Source organism: Schistocerca gregaria, chromosome 2 (assembly GCF_023897955.1).
Source record: "Schistocerca gregaria isolate iqSchGreg1 chromosome 2, iqSchGreg1.2, whole genome shotgun sequence".
Classification (NCBI taxonomy): Eukaryota; Metazoa; Arthropoda; class Insecta; order Orthoptera; family Acrididae; genus Schistocerca; species Schistocerca gregaria.
Genome location: NC_064921.1, coordinates 1,049,433,393 through 1,049,448,944, shown reverse-complemented (window position 1 = coordinate 1,049,448,944; position 15,552 = coordinate 1,049,433,393).

The following is a 15,552-nucleotide window of genomic DNA, read 5'->3' as shown; positions in this document are numbered from 1 at the left end:
TCGTGAATGACCGATCGCATACTTACAGCTGGTTCATTCTCCAAGTAGCCACACATAAATTCTAATCTGTGTTCTAATGACCAGTTGGGAGGAAAACAATGAGAGAATTGCTGAAGCCACGCTTGTGGATGAATGTCGTTGCCAGAATTCTTAAATGTTTTGAATTTACGTGTAATAATGAACAGCTTATAGTCAAAATCATCATGTCGGCGAGTCGCATATCGGTCATTGTTACGTCGTGTCGGCAGTTCCATCTCAAAATTCGGCGCACCTTGCCAATTTCTTTCACAATTTCCGAAATGCCCTGTGTTATTATTTTGTGGTTTTTCCGTATTTCTAAGACCCTCTTCCCGTGTTGAAGCGCGACTCTCCTCTGAAATACGTAATTCTTGTATTACCTGTGTCAGCTGAACTTGCACTTCCCGGATTTCTCTTTGGTGTTGTGTATTAATTTGATTCTGATTTTGTTTGGATTTCCTAATTTGTTCGCACTCTTCTGTATCATTCAGGTCATCATCTACCTTTGTACATAAGTTAGTGAACTGATCTGAAAGTTCGGCTACTTTCTCCGATAGTGAACACATTTCCTCAGTGTGTTTTTCTGAACCAAGTTTCAGAGTGTCCATTTGTGTTGAAATCGAATCTACTGTGACCTTTAAGTTTTCCTGAGTTCTTGCAAGTTGCTTAACCGAATCGGTGGATGCAACTGAGTCCATTTTAGCTTGCAAGGTGTCGTGATTTTCACGAACAACAGTTTGCAATTCTTTTATGGCTGCTTCGTGATTCTGTAATGCATTTTCATGCCGCAAAAAAATAGGTTGAAAATGCTCACATTTTTTTTTACGTCATTACAGATTTTTTGACATTTCGATTCAATGTTATGTAACTCAGTAGTTAAATCTTCACGTGTCTGTTCAAGTGTGGTGTCTAACTTCCGAAGATTTTGTTCCATTGTGTCTAACTTTTGAAGCTTTTGCTGTGTTTGTCTCTGATTTTGTTCCATTGTGTCTAACTTTTGATGCTTTTGCTGTGTTTGTCTCTGATTTTGTTCCATTGTGTCTAACTTTTGAAGATTTTGTCCCATTTGTTTCTGATTTTGTTCAAGCGTTGTGTCTAACTTTTGTAGCCTTTGTCCCATTTGTTGCATTAACTGTAATAACAGTGCACTGGTGTCTGAAACATGTTCCTCAGTGCTTTTCGGCAGTGCATTTGAACCGGCAATATTCGCATTTTGAAAAGCAGAAAATGTGTCTTGATTTATTTGAGAAAACAGTGAGGACGCAAAATCTGAATCTACAGTATTTGCAAGATTGTGTCCTGTCATTTCGGAATCCTGAGGCGAGCTGTTGCCGACCGATCGATCGATAATGCTTCCCTGTTCACTAATTGTTTCAGTGCCTACACCATTATTTGCAGCCCGCTCCATTTCCCTATGCGCTATTACCAAATTACTACTTTGCCGTTAGTGAATTCATTACATGGTGACGTTAACACACTGCTTTCGTCTTCACTGTCATTTCTCAGTTTACTTTGGAGCCTAGTGTTACGTTTTTCACACGCCATTATTGTGACAATTTTTCACACGACAACACAGAAAAACACAATTTGAAGAACAAAAATAAGAGAACACATTAACATAGCACTGAAAATAATATCTAGTTAATTGCAAGTGCAGCCGCGAAATACTTGGTGCAAATCTACATGCATGCCACAACTGTTGTACTGTACAACATTGAAAGACTGCAACTACAAAGGAAATTCTCTCTATGATTACGCGCTAGCAATAAACAAAGGCTACACTAACTACACAAACTACAAGAAAAAATCAGAAGATTCCAGTGAGGTATCCGTGGCTAAGGGTCGACATATAAAACGTCCCCTTAGAAAAATTATACACGACTGGTCTATATGAAACGTCCACTTAGAACAACTATACATGAATGTGCTTAAACTGACACACAATATTTTTAGCGCAACGCAATCTGACTTCCAAAAATCCCTACGAAAGAATAGCCCTGATTAATATTAACCTATATGTTTCACAAATCACTTACCTCACAAAAATCTTCGTTACTTCAACTACTGCAATACAGCGAGTGCCACTACTGCCAGCTAACTAAAAGATTCAAACTACGGAAGTCACTAACTACTGATAGGCACAGTTAGCAAATGAAAGATTTTAATAGAGAACAAACAATGTATTTACCTTTATAGTCATAATATGTATATATCAGTTCAAGACACAAATTCTTACAAATTTCAAAACTCCGCCATCTCTCTCCCCACGTCCACCACTGTTGGCGGCTCACCTCCAACTGCACAACGCTACGCGCTGTTAGCATCCAGCTGCCGCTGCTCAACACTACAATGGCGAGTATTACAACAATGCCAACCAGCCACAGACTGCACACGGCACAGCCAGGGATTTTCACACAGAGCGCTACGTGGCGGCGGCGTTACCAATAAAAAATCCTAAACAGCCTACTTACATTGTGTACTGGTCTCAGCAGAATCGTCACTCTGCCACAAAATTCATAGGAAACCTCGATCCGTCCCACTGTCTCTACATAACACACCAACCTGTGAGGAAGACAATAATACCTTGTGTCATATCCATGAGTGAAAAAAAAAGAGAGAAGCGAAATGTGCTTGCAGTAATGAGTTCAAGAAATATACCTCGCTCTCTCGAGATATAGTAGTGTAGATACCTCAGAGCCGATTCCAAAATTAAGCGCTCCTTCACTTCAGCGAGTGGCATCAGAATTATCACCCCGTAAATTCTCTGATAGAAGCAACTTCTGGCTCAGAGCTATCCGTTCACACAAACTCACAATAATATGAACTTCATATGAAAACCTGCTCAGTGCCGACTAACTCGTAATAACATGCATTGAATTAAGTGGCGAGACCGCTTAGGATTGTCCACGTCTGACCACGGCACACTAAGTGACTCCTTAAAACTATTTCTTCCTCTTCCCCTCAGATTTGACATGCTCAGGCGCTACGACGGCGCCCTAATAGTTCACTGGCTGAGCTACCGATTACAAATTCTACAATTTAAACTTAAGGCTTAACTTATACAAGACATAAATATCGAAATCTATCAAGGTGCGATTGGAAAATAAAGACAAAAAGATTTTCTGTAATCGAGGGGAAAAATCGTGATCCAAGCGAAGGCTGTTTGAGTGAATGCCAACCTTTTCGCATCAGACTTCCCTGGAACTGGAGATCAACTTGGAATGTTTCCTCTTGAGAACATAGTAGTACACATTCCAAGAAGATCGTGAGAATCACCCTGAAGGATTAATCTTCATTCACCAAATTATATTATTTAGAACTCCATTGCACTGATGGAAAAAAACCACAATACTAAGAAGGAGTTGTGTGGCAAAAAGAAAGTTGATAGGCGTGTTTCTACATCCGAAAGATGATGTCTGTTCAAATTTCGCACCAGTCGCAGAAGATGCAAATGAGGTTTGGTTTAAATAAACGCTGTTACGGTTTTGAGCGTTAGTTACTTTGAGACTGGGAGTGTTCAGTTGATGTTAGTCAAGAATGCCTTTAACGGGGGTAGGACGTCAAACGGGCCTACTTGGAGCAGGAGAGACACCACAGGACATTTTAATTTCCACCGTCTATACTTTTACGAATAAATTCATATAACTTGGTCAGCATGACCAGGAAGGATTAAGGATTCACAATCGTAGCAACGGAAGTTGAAAAAAGTTACAAAATAATTTTTTTTACATGTGAAATTTCATCATTTTTTCACTTCTATTGGCTACGTTTGTTACTATAGGTACACGTTTCTTCATAAGTAAGAGAGATCCTTCGATGAATTTCGCACAGCATACAAACCATACTTACAGGTGTATGAAACTCTAGAAATTATTTAATTTATGAAAAAATGAATGTGCTGTAATATTTTAAACTTCATGTTTAGAAAAAACACAAATTTTATAGTTAATTATCTCAATTTTTACCACAGTTTTTAATAGATTTGGAAAATTGTATTCATACACCTGTAAATATGGTTTGTATGCTGTGTAAAATTCATCGAAGAATCTCCCTTACTTACGAAGAAAAGTGTACCTATAGCAATAAATGCAGCCAATGGTAAGTGAACAAAAGGTGAAATACAAATTTTTAAAAAATATCTAATATTTTTGAACTTCCACCACTATAAGGGTAAATCCTGAATCCTTTCTGATCATTCTGACAAAGTTTTATGAATTTATTTTTAAAAGTATAGACAGTGGAAATTGAAAATTCCTGTGGTGTCTCCCACTCCAACTCGTCCCGTTTGATGTCCTACCCCCCTTAAGGCGACAAAGACACCATCACCAGCACACCACTGCGCTTGAGAGGTGTCGTGTAATAGGGCAGCACGAAGCTGAATGTTCCTTCTGTGATACTGCAGAAAGACTTGGCAGAAATGTGGGCACCATACATGACTGCTGGCAGACGTGGCCACGGGAACGAACGGCCGCCAGAAGACGGGGCTCGGGATGGCGCCGTGTCACTGCCGAGAGGGAAGGTCATCGTGTTGAGTAGCCCTGTGGCGCACTGTACCGCATCTGCAGCAGAAATGTAAGCAGCAGTTGGCACTACGGACTGTTACAGATCGGTTACTTTAAGAACAACTCCCAGACAGACGCCCTGTAGCGTGCACTCCATTGACCCTAAACCACCGCCATTTACGACTTCAGTCATATCAATCGAGAATCCACTGGACGGCAGGGTGGAGGACTGTTGCGTTTTCTGGTGAAAACTGGTAGCGCCTCAGTACCAGTGACAGCAGTGTGTTGGTTAGAAGGACGCCGTTTGACGGCCTGCATCTAACTTGTATGCATGCTGTATACACTGGATCAGCGCCTGGAGTTACAGCCTACGGTGCGATTTCGTACAACAGGAGGAGCGCTCTCGAGGTTATCCCATGCACCCCGACTGCAAATCTGTACGCCAGTCTGGTAACTGGACCTTTTGTGCTCCCATTCCAGGGGGTGTCTTTCAACAGGATAACTCTCTCCCACATAACGCTGTTGTAACCCAACATGCTCTACAGAGTGTTAACAAGTTGCCTTGGTCTGCTCGATCACCAGATCTGTCTCCAGTCGATTACATATGGCACATCATCGGACGACAGCTCTATCGTCATCCACAGACAGCGTTAACCGTCCCTGTATTGAGAGACCGAGTGCAACAAGCATGAAGAATCTCTCAAACAGACTGACTTCTGGCACCTGTACAACACAATGCATGCATGTCTGTATGCTTGCATTTATCATTCTGTCGATTACCTCTGTTATAAATGTACCAGATAATGTGCCAGCATTTCTCATTTGCAATGAGTTACGTTGCGCTTATATTACCCTGTATTCTTTCAATTTTAACCCTTACATGTGTTACCTAGACAAATGTACTCCCAAAATTTTATTATTCTGCATTAATTATTTTTGATTGTGATTTGTTTCCATTGGTGTAGTCCCTAAAACATAAATTCCTTACTTTACTTGCTCATAGTGAAATGACCAGTATCTATTTGAATATTTATAAAATAATGATAATGTAAATACATCATAGCATCAAAAAATAATTAGCATTAATAAAATGTATCAGTTACAACAGTAATTGTTTGGTAGATGAAATTTAATATCTGGTCAGTCTATAGCTTTGACACTACACAAACAGGAAATAGTATAAACTGGTAACTAAAAAACTCGAATGTTACTTCATTATGGCTCTGATGTTACACTAAGAGCTACATCATCTTCAATGAAACAGTGAAAATAAATTTGTTTAAAGCTTAAGTATGGTTTCACTGTGGTCATGATGCTACACAGACAGGTGCATCATCCTTAAATTTAACCAAACAGTTGAAAATCCATTAACTTAATTTTAAATTAACAACAGCCTCAGTTTCAATGTTTACCTAGATTTACCTAGATTTCAGTTGGGATAACTCAACCTTCTTCAGAAAAAAAGGAACTACGATTTGTCCATAATGGACAACGCCAAAAACTAAAAACTATGATATACACTACTGGCCATTAAAATTGCTACACCACGAAGATGACGTGGTACAGACGCGAAATTTTTCTGACAGGAAGAAGATGCTGTGATATGCACATGATTAGCTTTTCAGAGCTTTCACACAAGGTTGGCGTCGGTGGCGACACCTGCTACGTGGTGACATGAGGAAAGATTCCAACCGATTTCTCATACACAAACAGATGTTGACTGGCGCTGCCTGGTGAAACGTTGTTGTGATGCCTCGTGTAAGGAGGAGAAATGCGTACCATCACGATTCCGACTTCGATAAAGGTCGGATTATAGCCTATCGCGATTGCGGTTTATCGTATCGCGACACTGCAGCTCGCGTTGGTCGAGGTCCAATGTTAGGAGAACATGGAATCGGTGGATTCAGGAGGGTAGTACGAAACGCTGTGCTGGATCCCAACGGCCTCGTATCACTAGCAGTCGAGATGAAAGTCATCTTATCTGCATGGCTGTAACGGATCGTGCAGCCACGTCTGGATTCCTGATTCAACAGATGGGGACGTTTGCAAGACAACAACTATCTGCACGAACAGTTGGATGACGTTTGCAGCAGCATGGACTATCAGCTCGGAGACAATGGCTGCGGTTACCCATGACGCTGCATCACAGACAGGTGCGCCTACGATGGTGTACTCGACGACGAACCTGGGAGCACGAATGGCAAAACGTCATTTTTTCGGATGAATCCAAGTTCTGTGTACAGTATCATGATGGTCGCATCCGTGTTTGGTGACATCGCGGTGAATGCACATTGGAAATGTGTATTCGTCATCGCCATACTGGAATCGGGTGTCATTGGTTACACGTCTCGGTCACCTCTTGATCACATTGACGGCATTTCGAACAGTGGACGTTACATTTGAGATGTGTTCCGACCCGTGGCTCTACCCTTCATTCGGTCCCTGCCAAACCCTACATTTCAGCAGCATAATGCACGACCGCATGTTGCAGGTCCTGTACTGGCCTGTATAGATACAGAAAATGTTCGACTGCTGCCCTGGGCAACACATTCTCCAGATCTCTCACCAACTCAAAAGAGCTGGTCAATGGTGGTCGAGCAACTGGCTCGTCACAATACGCCAGTCACTACTCTTGATGAACTGTCGTGTCGTGTTGAAGCTGCATAGGCAGCTGTACCTGTACACGCCATCCAAGCTCTGTTTGACTCAATACCCAGGCCTATCACGGCCGTTATTACGGCCAGAGGTGGTTGTTCTGGGTACTGATTTCTCAGGATCTATGCACCCAAACTGCGTGAAAATGTAATCACATGTCAGTTCTAGTATAATATATTTCCAATGAATACCCGTTTATCATCTGCATTTCTTCTTGGTGTAGCAATTTTATGGCCAGTAGTGTAGTAATACATCGTCATTTGCAATAACGTATCTGGGAAACAGCCTCGGCTATTAATTTAAAGCTGAAGTATCAATTCACTGTAGCATGATGTTACACAGACATATGCAACATCTCTAAGTTTGATGAAACAATGAAAATCAATTAATTTAATGAGTAAGTGTAGTCTCACTGTTGCTTTGGTGTTACGCAATGATATGCATTGTATTTAAATTTAATAAAACAGTGAAAATAAATTCATTTAATACAGTGCACTCATTTCCCATGACTGATATTTATTGAAATTGTTTATTGTCTCTTCTCCCCTTAATTATGAAATCTACCCCAGTTACAATATATACATCAATTTCTTACTAGCAACTACCCATACAATGCTATGTCGGTAAGTACTGTGCGAAGTAACAAACTGCTAGCGTGTGGGTCGCAGAGATCTTGTTCTGCGCCCGCAAGACTGTGGTGGCTGTCGGGCGAGCAGCCGAGCCACGAGGGGTGCTCCAGAGGGCTTGGACTCTGGGGCGCACAGCCCTGGCGCGGCTCACACGGCTGACGGGGCAGCGCGAGTCGGGTCCCGCCTGGCAGTCGTGGCTTCGCAGGCTCACTGCATGCCTCTGGTGTAGTCTCCAGTGCTTTATTCCTAGGAACAGGTGATGACACCTCTACAATCTCTGGACCTGAAAACTCCAGTGCCTTGCTCCAGAGCCTTTTTGTAAAATTTCAGTTGCTGAAACATACCTCTTCAACCACAAAACGCCCCCTCCACAACCCTCCCCCCACACACTGCAATAAAAACCACAAGTTTTAAGTTTTTATATATTGTGATAAAACTTACAATGAGACATCATTTTTTACAAAATATTGTTCTGAAACTCAAGTTTTTAAAACATAATGTTTTTTATAATCAAATGAATAAAACCGTAGTATTGATTATAAACATGTACGTAGGCTGTTTAAGTTTTTTTATTGGTAACGCCGCCGCCACGTAGCGCTCTGTATGAAAATCACTGGCTGTGCCGTGTGCAGTCTGTGGCTGGTTGGCATTGTTGTAATACTCGCCATTGTAGTGTTGGGCAGCGGCAGCTGGATGCTAACAGCGCGTAGCGTTGTGCAGTTGGAGGTGAGCCGCCAACAGTGGTGGACGTGGAGAGAGAGATGGCGGAGTTTTGAAATTTGTAAGACTGGATGTCACGAACTGATATATATATATATATATATATATATATATATATATATATATATATATATATTATGACAATTAAGGTAAATACATTGTTTGTTCTCTATTAAAATCTTTTATTTGCTGACTCTGCTTATCAGTAGCTAGTGCCTTCAGTAGTTTGAATCTTTTATTTAGCTGGCAGTAGTGGCGCTCGCTGTATTGCAGTAGCTTGAGTAATGAAGATTTTTGTGAGGTAAGTGATTTGTGAAATGTATAGGTTAATGTTAGTCAGGGCCATTCTTCTGTAGGGAATTTTGAAAGTCAGATCGTGTTGCGCTAAAAATATTGCGTCTCAGTTTAAGCACATTCGTGTATAATTGTTCAAAGAGGACGTTGCACATAGACCAGTCTTGTAGAATTTTTCAAAGGGGATGTTTCATATGGCGACCCTGCCAGGATACCTCACTGGAATCTTCTGATTTTTTCTTCTAGTTTGTGTAGTTAGTCTAGCCTTTGTGTATTGCTAGCACATAATTGTAAAGAGAATTTCCTTTGTAGTTGCAGTCTTTCAGTGTTGTACAGTAAAACAGTTGTGACATGCATGTAGATTTGCACCAAGTATTTCGCAGCTTCGCTTGCAATTAACTAGATATTATTTTCAGTGCTATGTTAATGTGTTCTCTTATTTTTGCTCTTCAAATTGTGCTTTTATGTGATATCGTGTGAAATATTGTGCCAATAATGGCGTGTGAAAAACGTAACACTAGGCTCCAAAGTAAACTGAGAAATAATAGTGACGACGAGCGTCGCTTATCTGCACCACTGTGTAGTGAATTAACAGACATTCGAAGTAGTAATTTAGTAATTGTGCATAGGGAAATGGAGCAGGCGACAAATAATGGTGTAGAGAATGAAACAAGTAGTGAACAGGGAACAATTATCGATCGATCAGTCGGCAACAGCTCGCCTCAGGAATCTGAAATGACAGAACACAATATTGCAAATACTATAGACTTAGGTTATGGGTCCTCACAGTTTTCTCAAATGAGTCAAGACACATTTTCTGCCTGTCAAAATGTAAATGTTGCCGGTGAAAATGCACTGCCAAAAAGCTTAGAAAAACAGATTCCAGACACTAATACATTATTATTGCAGTTAATGAAACAAATGGAACAAAATCAGAAACAAATGGGGCAAAATCTTCAAAAGTTAGACACAATGGAACAAAATCAGAAACAAACACAGCAAAAGCTTCAAAAGTTAGACACAATGGAACAAAATCTTCAAAAGTTGGACACAATGGAACAACACCAGAGACAAACACAGCAACAGTTAGATACAATGGAACAACACCAGAGACAAACACAGCAACAGTTAGACACAATGGAACAAAATCAGAGACTAACACAGCAAAAGCTTCAAAAGTTAGACACCACACTTGAACAAACACATGAAGATTTAACTACTGAGTTACATAACATTGAATCGAAATGCCAAAAAATCTGTAATGACGTAAAAACACAAATTTGTGAGCATTTTCAACCTATTTTTTCCCGGCATGAAAATGCATTACAGAATCATGAAGCAGACATAGAAGAACTGCAAACTATTGTTCATGAAAATCACGACACCTTGCAAGCTAAAATGGAATCAGTTGCATCCACCGATTCGGTTACGCAACTTGCAAGAACTCAGGAAAACTTAAAGGACACAGTAGATTCGATTTCAACACAAATGGACACTCTGAAACTTGGTTCAGAAAAACACACTGAGGAAATGTGTTCACTATCAGAGAAAGTAGCCGAACTTTCAGATCAGTTCATTAACTTATCTACAAGGTTAGATGATGATCTGAATGATACAGAAGAGTGCGAACAAATTAGGAAATTCAAACAAAATCAGAATCAAATTAATACACAACACCAAAGAGAAATCCGGGAAGTACAAGATCAGTTGACACAGGTAATACAACAATTACGTATTTCAGAGGACACTCGCGCTCCAACATGGGAAGAGGGTCTTAGAAATACGGAAAAACCACAAAATAATAACACAGGGCATTTCGGAAATTATGAAAGTAATTGGCAATGTGCACCGAATTTTGAGATGGAACTGCCGACACGACGTAACAATGACCGATATGCTACCCGCCGACATGATGATTTTGACTATAAGCTGTTCATTACTACACGTAAATTCAAAACATTTAATAATTCTGGCAACGACATTCATCCAAAAGCTTGGCTTCATCAATTCTCTCATTGTTTTCCTCCCAACTGGTCATTAGAGCACAGATTAGAATTTATGTGTGGCTACTTGGAGAATGAGCCAGCAGTAAGAATGCGATCGGTCATTCACGATTGTCACAGTGAAGGAGAATTTTATCATGCCTTCCTCTCAGCATATTGGTCTCAAGCTACACAAGACCGAGTAAAACATAGCATCATGATGATGAAACACTTTGAACAATCTGAATTTTCCAGTCTTGTCAAATATTTTGAAGACATGTTGCATAAGAATCAATATCTTTCAAACCCATACAGCCCTTCAGAACTCATCCGCATTTGCATAATCAAATTACCGGAACATTTACGGCATATTATTTTGGCAGGGAGTTGCAAAGACGACATTGAAGCTTTTCAGGGACTCTTACAAGAATTAGAAATTGACACTGACAATCGCGGAACGCGAAAACAGGAACACAACAATTACAGGTCACATCCGTCACAATTCCGCGATGACAGAAATAATAACTGGACACGACAAGACTATTCTCACAACAGAAATCGTGACCAAAACAGACACCAACCATATGACAACCGTTGGCAGATTAGTAATAATTACAGGGAAAGATCGCATTTCCGTTGTAATGAATATGACAGATATAACCACAGAAACAGACAATATGGGAACCAAAACAATTATTATCAGGGGAGACGAAATAACTTCAGACGCAACAGTTCAGCGCGCAGTTACGATTCAGGGAGAAATTCTACACCACGTGACCGACAAGAAAGAAATTATGAAATCTACCGACATGACGACAGACGATATAATCATAACGACAGACCTGAATTGCATCAGAACTGGCGAGCTTCAAACAGGGCAGGGCCTTCTCGTCAAGGTGAATTTGTAGAAGTTAGGTCTCCTAATCCCAATAACGACGCGTGCCAACAAAGAAACAGACAATGACTCGCACCGCAGGCAGCCGCATGCGCCGGCTGGCTCGGAGAAAAATAACAGCTAACCTTGAACAAAATTCGAGTGTTCCTTACCGACGTAATCAGATGATAATTGCTTTTCAGTTGACAGTCTGCGTACTAGGAAGAGTAAAGGTTTACACCACATTTCACATGTAAAACCATTTATTGAAAGATAATCTGCTTTTTAACTTTGTCTTTGCCATAAAACATTTCACTTCACTTTTCTAGTATGTTTTGTCACACTGAGAAACTGTTAACATGCAACAATGTTGTGAAGTTAACTATCCAGTCTAGAACCTAGGGAACATTTTTAAACAGAAATTAAGAATGCATTGTTATAGTGAACAGACGACACAGTGTTGTTATTTGTACATTCTTGCTTATTAGTTGCACGATTACGTAACGACTATAAGGCTTACATACTTAGAACATTTACCAGTACTGCTAATGAGATTTTAATGCAACATTTTGGTTTACTTGAAAATACATTCTTTATTTGAAGTACATTCGGTGAGATTAAAGATGACTTAGCATTTGGTTTCTCTAATAGCTACACGATTATATCACGACGCTACTAATATGTGACACGATTTACATTGTTGCTTTTGCGGTTTATCTGTTTTATACCTGCACAGTTTTTCTGTATTATTCTTGAAAGTAAAACATGTTTTAGTAGTAACTTTGGTGGTATACCTACAATGAGACAGCCTTTATCGTAGCACAACAATACGTTGCATTATACTACTTTCCTGATCACGATAAGGTACGTAATAACTACGATATCTATACGGAAAGCATTTCACCTTCGTTTATGATGAGGTAAGTACATTGACTTCAGCAGAACTTTGCTTACAGAGGACGATAACTACGACAGTTCCACAGAATTATCTTACAGCAAAACGCACATTTAGCACTACAGGGCACGCATTTGAGTGATTAATTTGGTACTTAAACCATTTATTTATCAAGATTGTTGAATTAAAAAGAAAATTTTCCGTGATACATTTCATTCCATTGCTGTAATCTGTAACACCTGAGGACATAATTACATTAATCTTCAGGGGGGTACACGCTTACTTTGTGTGCTCCAGCACAAGGAGCCCTAGCTAATATGGTATTTGCTTTTACAACTTTACACATCGGTACCATATTTCTCTAAAACATAAATTACACAGCTATCTGGTCATTTAACTGAGAGAGACAAACATTTATTTTACTACATCAGTGACAGAGTTTACGTAATTACACCGTTGGATAACTTCACACTTATGACATTGTATTTTGTCTGTACTTTGTGAACTGTTCATATTTTTTCGGAACCACTGTGGTACTATGAGAGCTTTGAATGATGTATTTGGTATGGGATCATGATTTTTAAAGTACGTTTGAGGTAGATGACACTATTGAAATGAGTAGAGAATATTTTTTAGGTTTTGAAGTTATTGCAGAAAGCTACGATGATTTTGAGATTTAGCTGAGTTTTTGTGATGTTATTATGACGATGACAATGTGTATTATGCTGTTGCGGTATGTTTATGATCAATAAGCTGATGCTATACGAGGAATTTGATTATTCTATGTATCTGTCATGATGAAATACTGAAGAAGTGTCGACGAATAAGGTAAGGAATAAAGAGTAGTGGTTAGGGACTCTGGTTTGTGAAGAAGGTTATTGGAAACCAAGAATCGTACTTTAAGAGCTATGAAATGTATGTAAATGTGTGTATGTATTACAGTGCCGACAAAAATTTTTTGGACACTGTTATATCAATAGGATTTTGTTTCTACAGATGTGTAACGCAAATTGTTGACCTGTAAATTTTTTTATATGAGACTGCCACTGTAGCGGAAACTGGTGTCGTAAATATTTCGGTAAGAAAGTTAAGTGACCACCTGCACATAATGCGTCGTGGGCACCCAGCTGGGCGACAGCCACCTGGAAACAACACATTAGTGTGTGCCTTTCAGAGGCACAGGTGGAGGAAAAAAAGGGCATTATCTTCGCTATTGACATTCCTCTGTAGAAAGCATCGCAAATACGATATGCCCATTACTTGGAAAGATACTTACATCTGACACCTGATTATAACAAACATCTTTCTACGAGAGTTGAGAGAATTCTACTAACTACTGAAATGTCACATGACTAATGAATGATAATTTTATGCTTTGTACATAGTTGCTTATTTCATTTGATATCTGTTTTCCAGCTGTATTGCAGCATTGGTTTTATAAAATAAAATTAAATGCATTTGCTAATGTGAACACTTTCTGTGAACATATCTATAAAATAATTATTTTATGAGCCACATTCTTCGAAAAAGGATCTCTTGGAATGGAAAGAGCAATAAGAAGCGACTAATAACAGTAACTGTATATATAATTTTCTTTTCAAGTACTTGGTAATTTGTTGTAGCATTAGTGGTGCACCACTTTAAATATATAGACATTAAGATGTCAATATACATTTCCCTAATCTGCGTTGTTGTCTTTAGTGTACTATTTTTCTGCTTCTGGGTTTGTCATGTTTAGATATAAATTATTGCATTTGCTGCTGCTGTTTACCAGGCATAGTGCTACTAAATTTCACTTTGTATTACTCTGTTAAGCCAGTTTTACTACTGATTTATTTTTCTTGTTGCTGTTCATTGCTTCATATTAGTTGTAATGTTGCATTTGCTTTGGTAAGTCCTATATTGCTGCCTTTTTTGCCAATTTGCATTTATAATTGCTGTTTGTGTTAATTGTTTTGTGCTGCTGCATTGCCTCGTCCTTTAGTTTAGCATCTGAGCTCAGTAGATTTAAGTTAGCTTAAGATGGGGTAGACTATATAATAAACTAACTATGATGAATTGGAAGAAAAGCATTGAGAAGCTATAAGAAAATTGTTTGGCCAAAAAAAAGTAGTGTACAGTGCAGAAAAACTATTTTTGAAAGAGGATGTGAACAGAATACAGAAAGCATGCTTGCATAGGATTTTTTTTGGCTGGAGAAAATGTTGAAATAAGAGAGACGATCTATGGAATGAAGTTTTGGGTTGGACTGCAGTACCAAATTTTACCCTGAAAACAAACCCTGTCCTTTCCTTTTGTGTTATCCCACTATGTGTTTGTGTACCCTTGTGTATTTATTTTCTTCCTGTCTCTGTGTACTGTTTCATAGACTTTTTTCTCTTCTAATACTAAGCTACATTCACTATGATGAGGAATACTGTTATCCTCAAATATAATTTACATTAATAACATGTTATTTACTTCGTAAAGATGTTTACACATTATTTATTCTGTTTTGTTATAATGTTCATGTGTGAAACTGATGTTTCTAAAGTTATTCTGATCTTTATGTATGTACTTATGTCATAATTTTTGTAACACTGATGTATATGTTTATTTCTATTCTTTTGTAAAGCCCTTATTACTACAAATGTTATGTGTATTGCTATTTTCTTTAAAGATGTATTTTGTACCTTTGTTATTGTATTCTTATGTTATAAAATTGTAATTGACAGCAGTTCATAAAATTAAGTAACTTGTAAATTACGTTTCACTGCTCACGTTTCTGTTGGTCATAGTATATGCACAATATGTGAGAAGTAGGGACTGATAGTGTTTGCAAGTGTGTTGATAATTCAGCAAGGGACTGGGTAACAGCATTGCTGGTTCCAAGGACAATTCCAAAAACTTTGTGAGTGGACAAGTGGTGGGTTATGGACTTGCTATATTATCCGCAAGTGATTGTGTGCATACACAGTCAAACAGATGGCTGCTAGCCATCTCT